At 37.7% G+C, this 23,856-nt stretch overlaps 1 protein-coding gene across 2 annotated transcripts in view; it reads left to right on the top strand.

Annotated features, from left to right (window-relative positions):
* LOC128876335 (protein timeless homolog) overlaps positions 1–23,856 on the top strand; it is a 193,726-nt gene that overhangs the window by 16,229 nt on the left and 153,641 nt on the right. The gene's annotated exons all lie outside the window — the stretch shown is intronic.

Here is a 23,856-nt window from a genome sequence, read left to right as displayed (position 1 = left end):
AATATCGACTGTCACCCAGTTTCACCTGCTTCAGTTCATAATGCAGTAATCGCTTGCGATTCTGCTACGTACACAGCTGCAGCTTTTTCTAGTTTAAAGTGCCTTTTGACGTTGGCGTAGGCTCTCAGGGCAAGGCGTAAACGCTTTTACGCACTACACTTTTGTGAAAAAAAAATCCACTTTTCATCGCCCTCAATTAAACGATTGAAGAAATGTTCGTTTTTTTTTCTGGGCGAAGTGTAAAGTGAAGAAAGAATTTCAATCTTCAAATTTGGTTTTACCGAATTCACGAGAAATACCTATGCATTTGGTTTTGATACAAAGCCTAGATCACCAATCTTAATAATAGTTTCTCTTGAGATTATTTCCCATGCTTTTTAAATTCACTCGATTCATTTGATTTATTCAAGAATTTGCTCAAAAATAACAACATGGACTAATTTGTATAAGAAATCGAAGGTATTTTGCACCGTAATGCAACTTTACATCAAATGGTGGACAATTTCATCTGCTTGTATAACGTACATTTTTTAATATACCGCACACTTTCAGTCACGGTAAATCGGCCATCCAAGAGAGAACTTAATCCCTGGCTAATACCGTGCCGTCTCGAAGATCGTTTAAATTAAATTCTAGAAAATATCGTGGTAACGAGATCCTAGGAAACGAGACGACATATATTTGCAATCTCCGGTAGGCACCTTGAGATAAAGTTAAAACTTCGTACTTTCAAAGCACTGGTCGTTAGTACTTTTTGCCGCTCCCCATCCTCCCGCGGGGATTGCCAGTGTAACTTGAATTTATCGAGAAAATTATATTCTCTGTACACATAGCCCCGTGAGAAATTCGCGGACGCCGCTTTTCGCGGCTGCCCGATTATAAAGTGGAAAGTCTCTTATTACATTGAAACCTAAAAGTAATAAGCCGTCTAATTTAATTCGCAGAAAATTCCAAACTAACCGGCCAAGTACATTGGATTAATGGCTGACCGTCGTTTTTATAATGTCCAGCGAAATTTTCCGTCGAATAAAACCTATCGGTTGTTTCTATTTTTCGCCATCGCGTGGATCAACGTTATCATCATTCTTGTGAACGTTCAATCCTGGTGTCCTTTCATCGTTGCTGCAAGTTTTTCATGCCTTGCGTCCACTCTTGAATACACACGAGTATCTCGCGCACGATGCTCTACGATGAATAGATACGCTGGGTTAACGGGTATAAGTGCTTCAGGTACGACAGTTTACCGCAATGAAATATAAACGGTCGTTCATTTATTTACCGCGCGCGTTTGAAATTTCACCGTAATCGCCGTCAGTCGTCGATAAAAGCTTCTACAGTCGACGGATTTCAATATTCGTCCTCTATTTTTCCCCCCTTTCCTCTTGCCCCACGCCTACTTTTTTTTTTTTGCTTAAACTCCTGTCAGAACAAATTCACACGCTGTCAGATGTTCGCGTTTCCGGAATATTAAGAAGGGAAAAACTTATAAACACGTAATTTTACTCAACGGCAATTTCCCTGGGAGCGGTTTGTAATAACTGGCACGTACATTACGACACGAATTTAATTAAACACACCCTCGGCATTCATTTCGCGCTTCTAATTTATGTATGAATAACTACGCTATACAGCGCTGAGATTTCATGACGTTCTGGCTAACGGAATGTATTTATCTACGTTTATTAACAGCGTAACAATGGCTACAGCGTTGTGAACGCTTCAATGCCGTGTCGGGACATTTGATTTCGGCTTTGTCCATCGTGTCACGTGCGTCGCTGATACCGCGTCCTAGCGGAAATTAATTTCTAACTTTTTTTTTATGTTGAACGAGATCAACATTGGTTTTTTTCGTAAATAATAAATAATTTTTTTCGAAATTAAGGGATATTAATATTTATCCGTCAGTATTTCGGTTACAATTATTACTCTACTTGCGGGTTTGTCCGTAGAGAAACTTTTTCCAACCGGTGACGTTCTGTTTAATTTCAAATTATTTTTGCGCGAACCACTTTCCTGTAACGTCAGAAATGTCAGAAATACTTTCGGCGGACACGGTTACATCGTCTTTCTCTTATCTTATCCCGTATATTACGTGGGTTGCTGTTCTTGACGCGTCTGTGATAAAAAGCTGGAAAAACGAATCGAGCGTATGGAGCAGTAAGAGAAACAGCAACAGGCGACGTCGGAGCTGCGATTCCACATATGCATCGTAAGCTGCGCCGCGCTTTTAACGAATTGAAACGAGATCAGCTAATTCTGCGATGAGTTCGCGTGATGCAGCCGCTATTTTTTCTTTTCGTCCACGTTTTTGGAAATTTATGAACGCCGCCAGTTGTATGTCCTGACTTAGCTTTGCATCCGACGCGCATAATGGAACGTCTGTTCCGCGTTGATAAAACATGCGGCAAAAATCGCAGAATATTTCATAAGATAGACTCGCCATTCTTTTCTTTTTTTACCTTTTTTACCGGGATAAATGTTCCGCTTACGTCGAGAAAAGTTAGTCGTTGTTTTGCCATTTTACCTACGAGGTGGGTAATACTCGTACGTTATACTATACGTGTGCCCACGCATTGTGAAATAGGTTTTAAAGTTTCAGGATTTTTAGCTGAAACTAAAATGAAACTAAATACGCTTGTGTCTCTGCTATGAATTGTGCAGGTTACTTTTATTTCGCTGATTTAGATATGCTGTAATAGTAGGATGTCACAATATTAGAAAAATGTATTTAATAACTGAAAATAGGTGACGAGTAAGTATTGAATTATGATACAAGGTCATAATATAAATTTATAGGAACGTTAAATATTCTATAGGAGACTGATTCTCGCATAGAAAATATCAATACATGTTATTCGTGCGCTTCCGTATACAGGATGTTTTAAAATATGTTACTTAAAGCCATAGCTACAAACTGAAGTGATTAATTGAACTCTCAAAAGGGAATTAAAAATGCTTTATTAAACATACGTTCGTAAAAATTAATAGTTTTTGTTATTCTTATTTTTTAAATTGTTAGCTAGTTTCGGATACGAGTACAGATCAAATAAACATGTATCTGTATTCTATTCTAATTTATTACTTTATATTAGAATTATGAATATGTCTGAAATTCTTGTCAATAATTCCGGGTGCACAATCGTACTTCGAATATAATTAATATAGATATTAAATGAATGGAGTTTAATCATTGAAAGAAACAGAAATGGTCCGATTCGTTCGCGGTTAAACAATCGGGTTTTATTCAGATTTTCCTAAAGATTCACCGTTTGAATGCGTTCGTTCTGCAGGTAGCCATTGAAATCTTGCCAGACCTATTTATTAATAATCAGTGATCGATGGCACCAAATGTCTTCGATTCGTTCGAGAGGGTTTTATTTATACATGTCCTTTTGGTGATGTAGCGATGCTCGGTTATCCGTACTGGGTATATATTTCATCGGCTGCTGCTTTTGCGTGAAGTATGGGGCTACAAGAAAGGAATATGCGCCATTCTGCAGTTCAATTTTTCTCTTGCTCTCATACGAATCCGACTTGTTGGACTGAATACTTGATGGATGTGTCAGAATAGAGAGGCCATAAGTTTTTCTCCGCTCGAGGTCGAAGGTTTGATGAATGAAAATCGAATTGAAAGTCTCGTCCCGTGCCTTTAGGATGAAGGAACGTAAAATTTACATCGTGCTACGTTAGGAACTATCCTTGCCATAGTGCTCGCTATTTCCTACGAACACTGTTTCCATTCTTGGTAGGTTTCATGATCTGGAACTTGGCGTCTTCTGACGAGATATTTTCTGATCGTTTCGTACGTTTCGTTCTTTGCGTTGCTACGGAAAAATACACCTTCAACGTTTAACTGTTTGATGTAGGTTTTCAGGGCATGCAAGGGATAAGGGGAATGCAGTTCTGCTATAGAGATAAGCTTGCTTACCTGTTTCTTCTTTTATCGGACTTTTATTCCTTCGAAATCTTCTTTGGTCAGCGCTTCCGGCTAGGGCTTCTACGTGTGCAGAGTAACGATTTTTGATGACGACACGTTGGGGATATTGATAAAAATTGTTGATCTTTTTGTAAGACACGTGCTGAAATGTGTACACATGCCGATGGGTTATCGACTTCGGTTTTCATCGTTCAAAATGTCGAATGCTGTATGTAATATTAAAATATTTGAAGTAAAATATTGTTATCATATTAATTTTTTACTCTTAGCGGTTTTTGTATGAAAAGACATTCAAGTCTCTCGATCGTTAATTGTCTATGGTATGTTGCAACTTGACCGGTGCTTCATTACGGTCTTTGTGGGATGCCATTGTTGCGGTATCGTCGACGAAACCTGACCAATATCTTGGTCAGTCTCTTCTACAGTCTAACTACGAATCATGGTTACAGTACCAATACCACAAATTAATCCCATAATGCATAATCAGTATCCGATATGGAACTGAAATGAGTGACCAAAATTCTTGTAATATTTATCGAGGATATTCCAAGGGATTTGCACATCACGTTAAGATTCACTGTACTACGATCTAATTAGTGCTCTCAGACTGATTACGCGTTGGCCGATGTAGATTCTAAAGAACACGAGAGAATAGTGTGCCTTGAAAAGTGTAAATTGAAACGAAAACATTGTAACGTTCATTTGTATTTTCATTTGAGGGCGTATTCTTTAAAGGACTTAAAATAAATTTTAAAATTTCGTAAGTTTATATATACATATATATATACATATATATATATATATATATATATAAACTAATATATATATATATGTACAAGATTTTCTTCGAGAGTAAGAAATTCTGAAGAGACGATATCAGGATGGTACGTTAGCGAGGTGGAAAAGTGATTTCAAAAGTGCTTTCAAGCAATATAAAATCGTAAAAGGTTTTCTCCAGTTGCTTAGAAAGTACGCGATACGAGGGTCTGGATTTTCAATAATTTACTTTCGCTATTCCTAGTTTATGCGGGCACAATGGATACATTGTTTACGGGTCGAATGGAAAAAAACGTTTCGCAACATCTGATGTAATTTCTCGCGTAGTTTTTATTCCCCTGTCTCGTGTTATTTATTGCCATAGTTTGTTTCGCTTTATTTATTATGCCATTATTTATGGCGACGGCTCGACGTTAGTTCATTCTCTTTTTCACTTTGAAAATCAGTATCGACGATCTGTCACATTTCCGATACAATGTGATCTATCATCCACACCCGTCGCAGCGCATTTATCGTTAAATGCTGCTAGTGTATGAACATTCGATTTCGCGCATCTGTTTTTCGATGGAAACCACGGTACTTTCGGAGTTGTATGTTTCGCTATGCTAGTGTTTCTCAACCTTTTCGGTGTAAACGCCCACTTTGTCAGATCCGTTTTTTTTTAATTCGCCACGTATGTGTGTTATATGTGTGTTATTATTACAATCTTCCTTATTAATATTTACACGAAATGTATAAATATATAAGAACCTACAAATTCTTTGAACGAACCTCCTTCAATTATAATTTCATCATTTTTTAAAAATCTGAATATTAATCTTTCATTTGTGTATATAATTTAAACATTTTTAATCTTTCCTGTATTAAATAATTTTAACGGTTTCAAGTATCTCTTCAGTGTATATAATTAAATTAAACCATGACTGCTATTTAAGCAAAAGTATTCCTCTTTTTATATCATATTTCAATTTCCTCTCACTTGAATTTCATTGCCGTTTGAACGCATAATTAATTGCAGATGGTTATCAAGATTTATCAGCTCTTTCTAGAATAATCGCGGTGTATCAAAGCTGAGTGCCATCTCATGAAGCAAGGATAACGTGTTCAAAGCACTCTTCGAATCGATATTTACCGATGTTCAGGTATCGAGGAGACAATCGTAGCATTAATGGTTCTTTTCCAGCCACTTCCTCTCACGTGAATGGCACGACAAGTCTTTCGGTAACGATCTATAACCATTAACGTGACGATGGCCACTCGAGCAATACTCCGTCGTCAGTTTCCTTTTTCTCGCTCCCCACGGCTTTTTTCCGTGTTTTCACACTTTATGTAGATTCCCCCTTCAGTAAGGCTTAACGGAATTCACGGTAATATAGGCATAGTGAAATTTATTCTTGAAAATAAAGAAAGCGTAACAGGAGTGCAACATTCATGTTTACATACTGTAGTAAATTATCACGCGTTGACTACTGTTTCTATTTAAATAATTCTATTTGCACTCACAACAGAGTAAATATTGCAGTATACAAGCAGGGTGGAATTAATTTATTGTATACGAAACATTGTAAAATTATTACAAAACAAACAAAAGACTCGTTGATTCTACTCATCAGAAGACTCTTCTCATGTTATGCACGCATGTCCATTAATTAAGAATTTGTTTACTAACATCGAATTAGAATAGCTTGATTTATAAAACCTAGGTTATGAAGCTCCCTTTGCACGAAGTATGTAATTCAACTGCACCACCTTTCATTTTGGACGTAACAATTAGGATTCTGAAAATAAGCAGTTGGAAATTTAGAAAAATTATCACCCTTTGAGCTACCTTGTACTTTACCGTAACATAAAAAAAAAAACAAGTACAAAGTGATCACATTTAATACATACGACTTGCTACGAAGCTTGTTGATGTTAAATTGGGACACTTAAGAACCAGAAGAAAGCGAGAAGGCCAATCAATACTTAAGTGTGCATTCGTCGAAATCTGAAGCTGTTATGTGCTGTACAAATGGTATGCAAGGGGTGCACCAAGAGTACATCAACCCCACGTAAGCTGCAACGCGGCGGTTTCTCTCGCAGCTAGTTAATGAAGTTATGATTGAAGGTTAAATTCCATGAAATTGCCTCGGTTAATGGTTACGCGTCCCGCCATGAATGCAAATCAGTGTTAAAAATTCGGCGGGACCACGGTGAGAGTTTTACACCGAAATAACGATTTTTTTACCGCACCTTTGGGAACGCTGGACGCAATTAAACCGTGGAAAATTTTGATTAATATTTGCGAAAGCTCTGCGGTAATTAACACCGACGCGATAATGACGTAAGAAGCTATTAACCTGTATCGAAAACGAGTGAAATACAATTAGAAATTGTTTGTTCCGTAATTTACGAGGCTGTTACGGAATTGTGCATTACCGCAACGCAGCTTTACGTTATTGTGCCGGACGTACCGTGGTTGACAAGTGTTTCTGACCAAAGGGTAATTTAATTATATTGCTCGGATAAAGAGTCCTTGGAAACGAAGGTACATTATAACTTAGTTACCTGGTGTGTTACAAGTGTTTCTTTCTTGTATGATTTGTTTAAGGTCGCATCAGCGTCTAGGTTATTAGCGACCACATTCGGCAAAGCGTCTAGTTGTTTATGTAAATTCCATCTTCATACTCGGACTAGTAAATTGTAGCGCCCAATGCTTTCGCAAATTTATAGAAAGTGTTTTATTGACGTATAATTCGAACAGAGAAAGAAAGCGACGAATGTGTTCGACTAAAAAATGAAGCTTCAACACATTACACATCGAAGAATGTAATAGAACATAATTATGGTTCAGTCGGAAATTTTAGACAACCTCAATATGAATATTCTCATTCGCATATCCGTTGCAGAATTTGGGTTTCAAAATCAATAAAACGTATATTTCACGCACGATGCCAAAGCAAACATCTCCTTTCTGTAAGTAAATATGCGAGCTTTCAGGGGTTGTATTTACATCAGAAGAAGAAACATGACGTGCGTGTAGCACGTCAAGCGAGCGGATACGTTCCGAAGCGTGGCATCATTTAACACAAGGCAACGAATTAGCGATGCCGGCGCGTCAACGAATTCTTCATCGGGATTGAATGGCCGTGAATTCCTTTCAGAGTTGAAATATATTTTTTCCGGGCACCACGCAATTGCGCAAGCGAAATTCTAGATTTTAGCGAAGGGAAGCGAGAAAAGAGGGATCGACGTCGCTCGTGTAAATAACAGAAGTCTTTCTGAGTCCAAGGTTAAACAATTTCGATAGTACTCGCATCTTCGCGTTTCTGCTTTTGCACGGCGTTACTTTTCCCTACATCTTTTCTCCTGCGTGGCTGACGTCTCTGCCTGGCCGGCGGCGCGCCGGCTAAAATAATAATGCATTTGCGAGTTTCGTAGGAATTGAATAACAGTCATGCTTGAATAATACAGATATGTAAATGAAGGTTCGCTTGGCTTAAAATTTATATTGTATTCGAGCCATCGTCTTTTCCTGTTTCCACCTACATCGTTTTCGAACCTAGCTTCCTTTTCTTGTGTTCCTTTGTAATTCCGTCTTTACGCATTCGTTCGTTCTGTCTTTCCACGCCTAGCATATATCTGTCGTCTTTGGGGGCTGTAGCTTTGCTTGATTGTAGCTACAGTACGAGCTTAGCAATCTCGAGGTACCCGAGCTATTATAGACGGGGCCAGTGGACCCCCCAATAGACTAGACTCCTCATTAGGGATGCTAGAGAATGATCTACAGCTGACGTCAACCAAATAAATATTAGACACCTGATTTTTAAGAAGTATAGATTTTAATACAAAGGTGCTATACAAAATTACACGATATACAAATATATAAATATACAACTAGGGAATTACTTTGTTTCTTTTTGCATCCCCAGATTCTCGTTACCCTTGTCGTTTTCACCTTCACCTTATCGTATTGCTCCTTTCGTGCTCGTCTCTTTCATGAAGCATTATTATTTAAATGTTCTTCTATATAATTTAATAGTTAGTAAACAATTCTTTGGGATTTTTAAGGAGTCGAATGCAACGATTTAAAGTTCAGATCTAACTCGTTCAAATGTAAGTCCATTGGAATTTAATAGAAATTACGAGCATCCGTGCACAGTAGAACTCCATTTGTCTAAATACGACAGGTCAATAAGATGGTTCAAATACTAGGTTAGTTCGGATAATAGAGATTTACCGACTCTCCCGTGTACCAACCTTTCGCTTCGATAATAGAAGTTGCTATGTAGGAAACTGGATTCCAGCACGTATCTTCATTTCGTCCACCCTATTAATAGTTTCGCTTCCAAATACAGTGGTGGTATTTCTTCAAGTAATTATTTTTTTTTTTTATGTGTTATGTTAATCAATATTAAACGAAGGCCTAGTTTTTACATACACATTTTAATTTTCGACATTACAGTTTGAATCTGAATTTGTTACAATTTTGTCTGAATTATTTGGTAAAGCGTGTATGAAAGTATAATTATTATAGTGTACATTTGTCATATTATTATGTCATTACTAGTACCACGTCCATAATTTCACACTAGTGTTTACTGTAACTTGCTCGTAGTGAAACGTAAAAAGAATTATTATTACATATTACTTATATGTTTGTTCTTTATGCCTGTTTATTTACTCTCCAGCGATTCGAGATACAAAACCACCATTCCTATATTAATTTAAGACATAGAACCTTTCGTAAATTCGACCATTTCGCTCGGTCTCTCAATCATAATGATAGCTATCAGCAAGACGAATACGTTTCCTTGAATTAAGTACCGAAGATGTCCTGTTCCGTGAAACGAAGTTAGTGCGCTCGAACCGCCACGAATGAGACAGGCGGCAGCTTCCTGACGTGCCTTCGAGGTGAAACGAAAGAGCAATCCATTCAGTGTGTTCCTGTTTACCTATTTAAATCGAATTTCGCGCTCCCCGGCGAACAACTGAAATAACTTTAACGCGTAATTTCACTGTGCACGATTTTCTTTCTCGTAGTTGCCTAAAATTTAATGGTGACCTCTGTGGTTATTTTAATAACCACTAAAAATGTACCCGTCTAGGTACTCGAACATGGTTTTTTGAACAAGAATACTTGGAACGGAATAAAGCATACGAGGTATAATCGTTAATGACCAAAGCTCGATGCGACGTCAAACATGAAAGAAAAACTAGAATACGTTATCGGTATTTTCTCTACGAAATCTTGGCTTCTGCGTCGTTTCTGCGTGAGACATTCGATGGAAAATTGAATAAGAATCGACGCCGTGCCGAATCGAACGCGCCTCTGGTTATTTATTTCACACCTGACTTAAGCGGGGATAAAGAAACGTCAGGATTGAGATCACCGGTGAGAGGATTTCATTCTCCGTATTCGATGACTCAATAACCAATTTAACCGTTTCTTACGGCCTCGGGGAGGTAGCGTTTTATTGCGGATCCTGAGATGCGTTACTATATTTATGCAAATTGCCATCGGGGCCCTCAAGGAGGCGGTGAACTGTAAAATACGACTGAAAATTCGGTTACATCTTCTCGTTATGTGTCTACCGTGCCACTTTCAGCACGCCTGCGTATCGAGATTTTCCCTACGTTCGTTGCTGGAATATTCGGTTTCGAATAAACGACCTGTGGTATGCAAATTTTCTTAAACTTCGTTCCAAGGGGACGAGACTTCGAGCGAGATTATTGTAAGGGCTATATCAACAGTTTTTAATTAAACGCACCGAAGTTACAGATAAGGAGGCATGTTCATTCAAATTTCGTATAAAATGTTTCAGTGCCGTTGTCGATATTGAAGCGCCACCGTTACTTATACATTTTATTTTTAATGTTGCTTCACGCGTGACGCATGTTTCGCAAGAAATTTACTTCACGAGCTGGGAATTATATTCGCATTGTTTGAACCAGTATCGTCATTACAACCAACAGTTGAAAGGATCCACACCTGACAAACACGCCTTAATGACTTCTTGACGACAGAATTAGGTTCTCGCGAAACGACGCGAGATAAATTTAAATGCGTACCCGCGTTGCCGGGGCGAGACTACGCGGAAAGTTACCGGAAACCAAGGGCGGGCAGGAAGATCTCTTTTGATACGAGCACGAAATAGCTCTTCACATTTTTTTTTTTTTTATCACGATCTACCGTCCCGTAATAAAAGCAAAGGGTAAGGGTAGATAGGTGAGTGAGCGGCACGAGCGGCGTCCTCGATCATCTACATTGAAACGAAATTACGTTGCAGAGAGATAATGCACGCCTCTCGAGCACGGAGCCGCCCCCAACGTCACTTTCGAAAGACATTTGCACAGTTAATGTCATCGCGGTGGAATCTCATTCAGGCCAACAAACCTGCCTTTTATTGCTGCCCTTAAACCTGTAATGTTTCACGGGGACGTTCAAAAAATTCCTATCTCGAATCTGGGTCGAACTCTGCGTTAATTAATTTTTCGGTTGCATCCACTTCCGCCCAGACGACTATTTCACTTACTTTTACAAAGCGTCAAGTATGTTATCCACTGTCGAAACATATCTTATCGTTAGTAGTAATTTTATACGCACGAGGTGAATTGTAAAATTCCATTTTCTCAGAGAATAAGTTTATTACGAAACTGTATTTTTCTACACTTTATTTTTAAGTATATATCGAGAATATTTGGTGGAAAATTTGATTTTCAACGGACCAGTGTACGGTGGATGTAAGTGACCGCTGATGTTAATTTATGGGCTGAGTAACGACTTTCTGATCTTGGATACTTGCCATAGCGTGGCTCGGCTTAGTAGCAGAGGGTGGTTTTACTGCCTCGAATAAATTTCCGCAAAGGACGCGATCTGATCCATAAAGTAAGAAATCTCTGATAGGCTTTCGTTTTCTTCTCCTTGCTACATTTCACTGGTCGGGATGATATCTTTATCGCTTTGATTAAATGCATTCGATATCAGAAGAAATTCCGTTGAAAAATTACTCGTTCGATATTTTCTTGGTGGATATTCGCAGGGTGGCTGGCGTGAAAAATGTAAAATCTCCGCGAAATTCAAACAGAGTACGACACAAGACACTGACACGTGTACCGAAAAGTAATGGCTATCAAATAAGTCAACGAAAGTCACCGAGAATGATTCTGAATTGATTTCCACGTGGTTTCTATGTCATCCAGTTTTCTTTTTCCGTGTGACTTTATATCGTTTTATGACGGTTCCTAACAAAAGTGTTTTCTTTACGAAAGATTTATTGCCTACGTTTCCTGGAACTCTTGAAGAGACGTACTTTCGTTTCTTCCGACAAGCACTTTCTCGATATTGATATTCTTTCGGCGACAACCGCATTTCTCCAAGCTTTGTAGTCCACACCTTTTAGCAGTCTGTACTTTATGAATCACGAGTCTTAACTTCTAGAGTAACAAAATAATCAGTTTCTTTTAAGGAATTCTTTGTGAATTTTGTAATAATTAATCTTTGAATCACTGCATACTAGGATGCATTCTATTTTTGTACACAAAGAATACATAATGAAAATAAAGATGTTTTATGTGCAGAATACGAAATGAAATTAAATTAAAAAATTGATCGTGCTTCGATTAAATCTCAATGTACATTAAAAATAATTATTTTTGGCAGCATTTCTGTCTCGACTTAAGTGTCTTTGGAAAAGGTGATTGCTTGTAAAAGTCGGTATCAACGTTTCTATTCTGTTTTCAAGCGAACCATGGTGAAACCATATGTAAATTAAAAGAAAAAGGGGAGATTCCTATGGAGAATGTTATTGCGGTTTCGAGGGGTGAGTCGAGAAGAATTGACGGTGGGCTCTCGAGATTGAACGAGCGACTAAGGGATTTTGTTAGGAGTCAAGAATGGCGTGGAGCGAAAGAACAGCGACTCGTTTCGGTTAGATTTGGTCAGATAATCCGTCCTTACTTGCTTGGGCGGACTCGGTCTGTCTGTGACTACCATTCTCAAGAATAATAATTTTCCATTCGTAGTCAGACTCGGTAAATCCGTGCACACAAATGATTCACTCCTAATTTTAGTTGCCCAGGTCATCTAGGTTATTATTTTGATAATAAAAAGTGATATTAAATTTGTTTTTCTAAAAAGAAAATTTACGATCTTTTGCAATAATTCATGACTCAGAAGGCTATAAACTTATCCCTCGAGCAATTGCAATCAATTTGAACTACGAGACATCTCGTAGTTGCCAGTGAATGGGTTAGTAGCAATTTATAGTTTCAACATTTCATATTTTGCTTTGTATTCCTTCAATTTTTAAGTATTTCCAGCGGATAATGGGTAACTCTTATCGATAGCTTTACAACAGGATAGAAGGACAAAATTGAATTTTTACCTTCGCTTATCCCTCGTAATTACTTTTCATCCTGTCTAAAGTCACGTAGATCCAGCTGTATTCCGCCTCTAAGGCCTACACCCTCTGATCGTGAGCACGTGACGTGTAGCGAACTTATGTCACCAAATTCCTCCTTCGTGATTGCGTTCGCTAGTCAGCTTCCGTGATCCAGCAATCTTCACCTGTCGCCTGGCGCAGCACCGGTATCGTTTGACCCAATTATCTGTGTTACCTTTGATGTTTCCTACCTTCCGTAGGTGTTCACTGTAAACAACAAAAGCCTCGCCGACAAAGGGTCTTTCTGCAAATACAGGAGGACTGCGTTCCTTCTCTCCCCGTAGCTTCGTTATTTTCTTCGATGGCTGGATACGAAGCACGAGCCTTGAATAGATCTTGCTTTTCAAAGAACCATAAGCAAACCCGTCTACAAAGAGTCGCTCTCAAACTGAAATTTTCCCTGTCTACGGAAATTAGCAAACGTTTTCAATTACACGGGGTAATACCTTTCGGAAATGTTTGCACGGAAGGATGAATTAATGGAAACGAACGCTTCGGTAGAGTCTACTAAATAAATATGAAAGAGAAACAGAAATTATTTCTTCCGTTTCGTTTCTCTACGAGTATGGGGAACGTTAACTTTGGATCGAACTGGGAAATCGATCGCTGCTTTAATGTTTTCTAGGAAGGATTATTTTATTTGAGGTAAATACTAGTTACGATTTCGAATGGTTATATCGTTGACAAAAATGATGAATATTTATTCACAGTTTTAGCGAACAAAGAAATAGCTGGAACAATAGTAAGTGAGGAATGTAGTATTTCACTGCAGCATTGCAGAGTTAATCTTCTGACGATTTTGACAACGTTTATGTCAAAATATTTTAAATAAATTGAAAGCTAGTATATGTATTTGCGAGTGTACCTGAAGAGGTTAGCCTTGTGAAGGTTGAGGTTCAAGGTGACGTCAACGCCTTGAGAATTAAGGGAAGGTTCTTTAACCTCGCGTACCTTTTGAACTTTTATTAGGTGTTAGAGAGTTTGCTGGAACCTTAAATCCGTAAAAACGTCTTCACTCTGGTCCCGGTCGAATCAATATTATCCTGAACCCTTGTCTTTCGTTTTTCGACGTGCTGTCTCGACAGCAGAGGTTTTAGTAAAGTACTCCGCCAGGAAGCATTATTGTCTTCTAAACGCCATTTTATGGCCATTCTACTGACGCGTACATTCTTCACCGCCGGTAGAACTTGTCCATCACGCAAACTTCATCCAGATTTATGTCCAAACAGATTATCAGTTACTGGACGAGCCACCTTTTTCAGCAACTTAAAATTAGCCTTGACCTGGCAAGTTATTGATAGTAATTATAGATAAAAATCTCAAGACAGTGCATTGGCAGGGGATATCAAAAAAATGACAAGAGAAACTTGATAGTTCGTTTCATCGAATTTTATTCGCGAGTAAACCTCCCATGTAAATACTTCTCTACCCTCTGTGTAATTCATAATTGATCTTAAAATTCAAGGGAAAAGTATATGTTCACCTATTTTTTCATTTTTATTAAATTCCATTTTCGTGAGAGTAACCACCTCTTTTTCTCTACCTATGTATTATAACACCCTCCAGTACTATATTTCAATCTCAAGGGAACTCTTACTAAAATTATTTGCAAAATTCTATTCCTTCTGTAGAATTGGGCTTAAACCGCTTTCATAGCGCACGTTCATTCGTTGACGACGAATCGTATCCTCTGTACGAATAAACTGGTTATGCGCGTTATCGGTAGAACTAATGGCGAGGGTGCTGGAGAGAGGAAAGAGCGGTCGAAGGGACGAAACCCTGCAAAACTGTTGCAAGGCTCTCCTTTAATCTGATCCGTGCTTCGAAAAATCGTAAAGACCGTTCGCCACGAAGATGGCTTAAAACAGGGACGTGAGAGAGTTACAAAGCTCCGGATGAGACTCTGCAGCTTTTCGGCAGCAACCTTCGCGGAAAATTCTTCTTGACAAGATTCCATCTCGTATTTCTCAATTTTTACGGATATTTCTCATTCTTCATCAGTCGTGAATTCTGAAGGTGCGGCGTGCATACGTGAATGTGCGAATAGCTATGAAGCGAAGTAGGGGAAACCTTCGAAAGGAATTCACTTTAATTTTATCTCGTGCTTTATAAGAATTTGTTGCATCTGTCGCACGTTTGGTATCGTATCGCTGGAGTCGCGAATTATTGTAAAAGAAGATCGTAAATCATTATTATCACTTTTTATTATCAAAATAATAACTTAGGCGAAACGCTTCAAATTTGCTTAACAGTGAATGGGTTAATAATAATTAGAGCCCAGGAGTGGTGGCTTATGGCATTGTATAGTTGATCTACAATTACATTTGTATTTAAAGTTCAAAGCATATCATTGTATATGATTTAATTCTAGTCGCCAAGTGCATTTTCGTTGTATTATTGTCATTTCTACAGATTCATTTACTTTGTTCGTTTATTTAACGTCTTTGTCACGCAAGCTGTGACGCACAAGCCGATGGCATAGAAATAAATGAAACAGCAGTTACGCGAACATGCAAGGGACACGGTGGACCTAAAGTGTTGTCATTAAACGTTAACTAGAATTTCGTGCTCGGATTTGCATATTTGGCAGTCGATTTTAAACACTCGATGCAGCGCGCGGCTGGACATTCGCGCAGCCACAATTGATTCCAAATTTCGTTCCTCTGGATAGATTTTGTTTATTCGAAAGGCAGTTTCGTGGATGCGACTCGCCATGCACGAGTTGCTGGCCGAAACCCGTTACCAAGTTCAAACTGATTTTTCTCGCCTCGTAAAGTGCACATTCACGGCGCAGTTGGCAGTGGTTCGTTCAAATGGCATTTCGCGCGACGGATTACAGAAGTTAAGTAGCCATAATTGAGCGCCGCGGCGACAATAACGCTCGAACCGCGGCGAAACGGGCTGTATAATAAAATGAACGTAAAATTTCACGAACGACGCCGGCGGTGGTTCGTCCCTTTAACACTGAAAAGTGTTCCGAAAGTTGCATATCTCGCCCACGTCCCGTAAATTTAATTGACGCCGCTCGTTTTCCATTCCCAACTCCCCCTTTCTCGCACTTCTTCCCGTTTCCTGGCGGAATATTAATAAATTTCGCGCGACATTTGCAATGAATTCCCGGAAAATATAAAGCATCGAAGGGAAAGGAGGACGGAAGGTAATGACAGGAAGATTCCAGGATTTTCCACGCGGTACGTTCCACCGCGAACGGAAAAGAGAGAATAGGGGTGCGGTACAAATTAATCGAAGTAATTTCCGTATTGCGTGCACGCGATGAAATCAATTATTTGATTTAAAGCGTCCGTTTCTTTTTCGGAGTCATTGTTCTGTACATACGAGGGTCGTCTGTAAAGTTCTCGGCTTCGATCATGGATAAACACTAGTAATAGGCGAGATTTTTTTTTTTTTAGTACATCTTTCAAGAGATTCATTTGAAGTCGCGATTCGATCTATCAAATTGGTTTTGTAAATTAATTTTGTTTGGCTTAAAATATGTATTCAAATCTAGAAATTATCTTCTTGAATATTGGCTATCACAACTGCATGTACCTCCTTCGTGTCAACGTCTATGTAACTAATAACAACTAAACCTGAAATAACTAATTAATTAGTTCGTATTGTAGAGGTCTATTATCGTAAGGAATGTCAGATTGAAACAGAACCAATTGTGTGTGCGTCCGTAAAATTGAAACGCTTGAAACACTCTTCGCAGGGACAATGGCCGTGGTTAATTAATCATCATATATTAATGTGCAGTTAATCACTTACAATTAGTCTCTGTCGACGAAGTCTAACGGATTGTGTGCCCAGTTAGCATTGTCTGATTTCGAAACACTTTCACTTTCCCTTTATCCCTAGGATGAAGTGCGTAGCAAACAAGGGGCGAACTCTTTACTCGGAATAATAAGCTGCATTAATATTTGCTCGCTTCTCCAACGACAAGTTGCTAGATATTTCAAAGGCTCTCCTGGGCCTCGGTCGCTCATTGTCTCGCACGATTAATTATGCAAATCTCGGGACGCCTTCTGGGCAACAACGATTCGATGAATGTAAAATCGAGAGAGGAGTATTTCTTTTGCATTCGTAATTGTTCCTTTGATACGCACCAGCGCTTTGATTTATCGCTGGAAACTTTTGCTGGGAGATTGGCAAGATTCTGTCTAGATAAAACTGTTGAATGAGGACTCAGAAATCAGGTTGTTATCCATTACTGGTTAAATGGAGATTCGGGTTTCAATTATTGAATGAACAATTTAAACTTTAATTTTCTAGTTTAACAAACGTTGAAATTACATTGTTATGAGTTATTTTTATTCGTTGTCTATCTTCTGATTACAATTTTGTTCAATTTCGTACAGCATCCTGATGTAGCTTTAAGTGGTAAGTTAATTTGGATTTTTGATACGAAATATAGAAAAATTTAAATACGCTAGAAGTTAAATTCATCACCTGAATCTTTGTTGTTATCGACAGCATCCGAGGTATTTCAGTTATTTAAATTAGGTGATACAAATTAAGGACCACAAATTAGAAACATTTTATACAGTAATATAAACATGTGAAAAAATTAACAAAGATATAATTCGTGTACTGGCTACAACTAAATATTAAACGCACTACTCGATCAATATTCCGAAATATTAGAATTGATATTCATTTCGTTTTTCGAGTAAACGCATAATTAGTCTTTCTTTTGTCTACGTAAAAGTCGTTATGATAACGAAATAAGGCGATAAAAAAATTTTGTCTTATGTTTGGACAGTGCCATACTTCAATCCAAATTTTTGATCTAGCAATCCTAGTCGTAAGAATCCTCAGACGAAATTTAGACGTTAGACGAAATTGAATCGGATTTGCGTGATTTCATATAACGCGGGATGGTAGCGCTTCTACTCCACAAATCGACCATTTTTATCTCGGGTGGAAGCCCGAGCTTCGCACGTGTCGCTCGACAAAGAGACTGAATCTCGCGGTTCACTGAAAGTGAGCGAGTTTCGGATTTCCAACGTCGGATGACTCGCGACTGAGAGTGACTAGACCTGCGCGCAAAATGAGCCCATCCACTAATGAAATAAAAATGTCCTAGCTTTTGATGTATGTTCTTTTGAGTTTCACTAATTGCCAGGTGAGGTTCTCTGAATAAAAATGAGTCTAAATGCAAATGCATTCGAATTGTTTTTAATTATACTTTATAATACGTTGAGTGTCGAGACAGGCGCCATTGTTAAGTTCCCTATGATATTTTCCTGCTGCGAATAAAGATTTGTATTATATTTCTGGATTCGTTGAATGTTCGAGGTCAGCATTCAAATAAAGCACTTATTTTCATTATTATTAGTAATAAGAACGTAACATTTCTGGTGCTTTTTAAAGACAGAAAATATTGGATTTTGTATTCACTATAAAGTAGTCTTACGTGGAAGATAAGGAACAAGAATTTTTTTATTGTTATTCAATAAACGAATTTAGTATCTTAGTAGATTTTATTGAACAGGAATGAAAGATTTACCTATTGCTAATTTGTTTATTTTCATCAATTTATAACGAGAATTACCAACATAAAACATGAGAAGATATATTAATGTATCCTATCCTTGGGGAATTTTTAATCCAATTTCTTTCGAATTTAACATGCATATATGCCTCGAAAGAAACATTGAAAACCAAATGCAAATAGCATTAGTTCACAAGAATGAAATGATTTCACCACGGCTGCTTTAAACGTCGGTTCTCGGTCGGCGGCGTTCAAGGATGAAAATTTTAATTAACGAAATTTCGTTTCATCAAGTTTATTTCTGTCTCGGTTCTTGTACCTTTTTCCCAGGGTAATTTGCATGATCTTTTCCCGTTTTACTGGGCGAATAAATGAGAGATTTTCTCGAATGCAAATCCAGCTTCGGTATGCGGTTACGGCCGCAATAAAAGTCGTTCGCGTAATCTTAGACACTTATATCGGGAAAGTACTCCCAGCTTTACCAACGGAGTTTCGTGGCTATAATGTTATAGCAATAATTGAAACTCCATCGTTCCTATTGGTCGGGTAATAGCGTAAAGTGTGAAATCCACTGGGCTTTTCGAAGATCCTTGTATGCGCGTTACTTCTCGTTTGCATCCAGTTTGCATCTTTGAAATTACCATTTCAATGTGTCGAGGAATTCTTCGAAAATGGCTTCGCGAACATCAAATTTTATGCGATGGATTTCGACGGCCACGTTTACACACGGAGATGTCGTGTGATATCTCGTGATCTATACATTAATTTTTTGACTATATTAATACTTTTGAGATATCCTTGGCCTTTGAAGAACGTATATACTATACAGTTTTTGAAAAAGATGTTTTGGTTAGTTAATATTTCATTAGAAATACAATGATGATGTTAGAAGCAAGTTTGGTAAACTCTAGTTTATTTGTTGTATTGTGTAGTTTGTATCAAAAATAATCTTCACACCTTTATCTATTTTTCTATTATATATATAAATAAATAATGATCCTCAAATGCCTGACTTATTGTTACAACCGATGAACGTTAACTTTTTCATGCGTATGTTTGTCTAATTGGTTGGCTACATACATAAAATTGTTGAAATTTCTATAAATTTTTCATGGTTGCGTTAGTTTCTCACCTTTTCTATCTTCCTTTGTTTAAACTACCCGCAAACACATAGGCCATACCTAAAACGTGATGATTCATCCGACCAAAATCTTTATTTGCATACGAGGATGGCTCGCGATATTAAAAGAGATCGATTCGTCCGGTTTTATCACTTGATGTATCGTACGTCAAGCCGTAAATATTCCTGGAGATTTCGACCTCGGACTTTGGTAATCCTGAAATATACGAGGGAATAAATCGATTGGCCGTGCGTATTTTTGGTGGTTCTCTGCGACTCAGCAGTAGCCGAGTACCGTTTACTATGAAAAAAACCATTGAATTAAACGTCTGGAATTGAAAGTACATCTTCGTCAGCATGCAGGGATAATCTACAATTGATACAGTGCCGAAGAAACAATTTCTGGTCGGTTGATAATTACTGTACGCGCAGGAAAATGCTATCCTTTTTTTCCTGTTAAATTTTCCGGTGCACTTTGTTATCTTTAAATGAAACCTTTCGTATTATATTCCTGGAATTTTCAATGTTACGTATAATAATATTGAAAGTTCTTTCGTTTTTACTGCAACTAAATGAAATTTAAATTAAAGAGTATAATTAGCATTTTAAAATAGGGAACAAAAATTTCGACTTGGTAACTAAATTGAGACGATAATTTCTTTCTCTTTTAGAATATTGTTTATACAGATATCAGGACGTACAAAATACAATTCGATATGAAAATCTCAACTACTGATATAGGTAAATACATGTTATTCGATATTTTTAAACCGTTGTCACTGTTTAGAATCATTTTAGTTTTTTTTATTCAAACTTGTGTAAATAGTCAGGTGTATGATACTCGATATTTTCAAGCTATTATTCCTGTTTCGGAGCACTTTATTTTTTATTTACGGAACCTGTTTGAATTTTTCGCAATTCCAACAGTAAATAGTCCACGCATTAAAATGCACGGTTCGTGCTAAACAATAAATCCGCGCGCGTAAATAAGAGGGAAAAGTATTTCGCGAAACCAAATAGGTGGTTTTAGATACTCGGCCAGACGGAAACAATAGTTTGCGTGACAGTAAATCTGCGGTGAACGGAATCACCGTTGTAAGCGTGGTTGCTGTTTAAATCGGTGGTATGTGCAGAATCGTAGAAATAGTTGGCAAATTGTTTCGTGTCTTGTTTTTTATGTTTATGTGGCGATGCTAATGGAATAATGAGAATTTGTTGACCTACGTTTAGCTACCGTAAAAGTTTACAATAAATTTCGCACTCGTGCAATGGTTGTTCTTGTTAAATTAAACAACTTGGTACATTCCAGTTCCATTACTTATAAAGTACTTATACAATGTGAAAACATTAATAATTTTGTCAGTTTCTTCCAATATCATTTTAAGTTGTGCACTTATCTTGTTTAATTTCTGACAAAAATTGACTTGATTTTTAATTCAGATGATTTTTCTTAATTAGACTTTTCCAAATTTTGACATTTATCCAACTGAAAAATGTATGTATGATAATTCATTGATGAAATTAAATTCAAAGAATCTACCTTTTAGAATATTTCGATGTAAATACTAAGCGAGTAAAGGTACTTTCCAAGATAGTAATTAAATTTTTAGATTATGAAGTTCTCCGTAACAAAAGTTCTATAAATCTGTATAATTCTATTGTCATTATGTCTTCACTGCATCGAAAGTACAATACAATATGGGCAACAACTTCCATAAAATTGTATTACTCAACACTTGGACTGAAATTACTCTTTGATATCATTAAAAGTTCGAAGTGGATGAAAACAATTGAATACCTCATTTTAATTTCCACTGCATTCTGTAGGATTGTTCCAATATTTATCTCTAATTTCATATCAATAGACGGATTAAAAGATCGTTTGGTATCCGAATGGAGCAAGCATCGGCGTTTCATTCACAAGCGACGTGGCATTGTTTTTAACTCTTAACGATTTGCTCTCGCGGAATGATCCTCAGTCTCCCATTCGCCTGAATTTCTCTGGCAGTAGTTAATACCATCCTCTCGGCGTTCGTGTCCCCATATAATCTCCATCGATCTTCGAAGCTTAACGCTTAGAGAGCCGAAACCCCTGCACTAGGATTTCGTGAAAGATCAGAATTTTATGGCGATATCGGTTTCAATTATAGCCGCGGCCAGGTATCCCTGAAATATTGAAATGTCTTATTCTGCGTGGGATTGATACGTATACTTTTGATAATTCGGACTTGATTCGCTCGAACTGCTGGTTAAAATTATATCCGCGTGAACAATGGAGCCTATTAGCGAGGCTAATTATTTTTCAGGGGCCGTCGCTCAGAGACGTCAATCATCTCTGAATAAGGGCCGCGGGGATGAACGTTGTTGCCTGTCAGGGGATTTTCAACGTTCCATATTCACGATTGAAGAATTTACATTTACTTGTTAGCCGAAAGCGTTACACGCGATTTAGCTTTGACAGACGAGCGACGACACGGATTCTGTTAAATAGGTACACTTGGTCATCGAAATTCGCGAATAATAATGCGGCCAGGTCGACGTGGAGTGAAATTCAGGACGCAGAGGTTATAGCTTGTTATTCGTACTGGATTGTGGCATATTTTAGTAATTATTTATTTAACGTCGCAGCTGATTAAAAGCCATTAGCGAGTGCTGTGAGTTACATTTATAATTGATAGCATTTAATATAAATCTTGTGTCGAATTCAACAAAGTAATAGCCACCAAGTTGGTGTTTTTTAAACTTTTTCAGCAACGTTTTCGTAATGAGAAAGAATAAGAAATTAAGGAGTAATTTTAATAAGAAATATTTCTGTAGTCAAAATTTTTAGGTAGAGTTATTTTAATTTATTCCGGTCGATTGATATTTATATTCATCAAATATACTAAAATATTCAAAGAAAATTCCAAATTAAATAAATTGTGTTTACCAGATGATACAAGGCAAAACATGTGGTATGAAATAGCAGATCACAAAAATGGAAGTAATATATTCCTATCGTTTAAATTACTAAAATCACTCAAATTTAGGAATTCTCAGGGGAATTCATGAAATACGGTTGGCCATTGTAAATTTTTCAGTTGCAATTGTCGGACCGTAAAAGGTTTTGTGCCTGTAGAGCTATAATGGTAAAACTGGTAAAGTTCGAGTGTTTTACGCTACGAATTTCTTACAAGAGTCGCGGAGGAATCCGTGCCTCGATCCTTTTTCTCCTTTCCTGTCTGCGTCGTACTTTATTTCAAAGGCGCGTATGTACCTATGAGTTTCCTGAACAATGTACTTGCGCAAGTAGTTTCGTATAGATTCCGCGCCATCTATTGCGAGGATTTTCTTATAATGCAGTTTCCAAGTATGTCGTATTGACCACTTTTATCGTGCAGAAATGTGAAATTCCGTAGAAATATTGACACGTTGAGTATGTTACGTACAATAGATTCAACTTTCCAAAATATGGCCAAAATGTGCAAGCCTCTTTTAACACGTTCGCTGCCAGACTAATATTTGGAAAAATCTCTTTGAGGTTCAAATTTTGTTCCCTGGAGATCGCAAATAAATCTAAACGATTATAAATAATCATTATTCTATTATTTAGAATAAAGTAGCATGACTTTTTTATTTTGCATGAATTTATGTATACTTTCTGTGCATGTTTATCATATGTCCCTCATATAATCCGCAGTAAACTCATAAAATCCGCAGTCCAGTAACGTTTTAAGTGTCTCGTCAATTTAAGGTGCAGTGAAACCTCGATTATTGCGTGAGAGCCTCGTTCGTTGCATTACGATGACAAGTGGGAGGGATGGTCACTTAGCAACAAGCGAAGTTGCAGGGGGAAGTAGCAGTGACCATAGGTAGTGAAGATGTACCGTGTCAGTGGGGCTCCTCATTCGATTGGTTACCTCGATAATTGTATTAACCTCGATCGTCGCAGAAATTTTCAGCCCCGTTGTCCTTCGATAATCGAAGTTCTACTGCGCTCAATGCTCATGTTACGGATCGTTGGCCGCCATCATAGATCTTCAAATCGTGCAACTGAACGATCAGAAAACTGGGTGTGTTCCAGGTCGGTTTTGTTGATCGTCCGTTTTACGATTGTTAATAGAAT

Source organism: Hylaeus volcanicus, chromosome 5, assembly GCF_026283585.1.
Source record: "Hylaeus volcanicus isolate JK05 chromosome 5, UHH_iyHylVolc1.0_haploid, whole genome shotgun sequence".
Lineage (NCBI taxonomy): Eukaryota > Metazoa > Arthropoda > Insecta > Hymenoptera > Colletidae > Hylaeus > Hylaeus volcanicus.
This window is presented reverse-complemented; position numbering and strand designations above follow the sequence as displayed.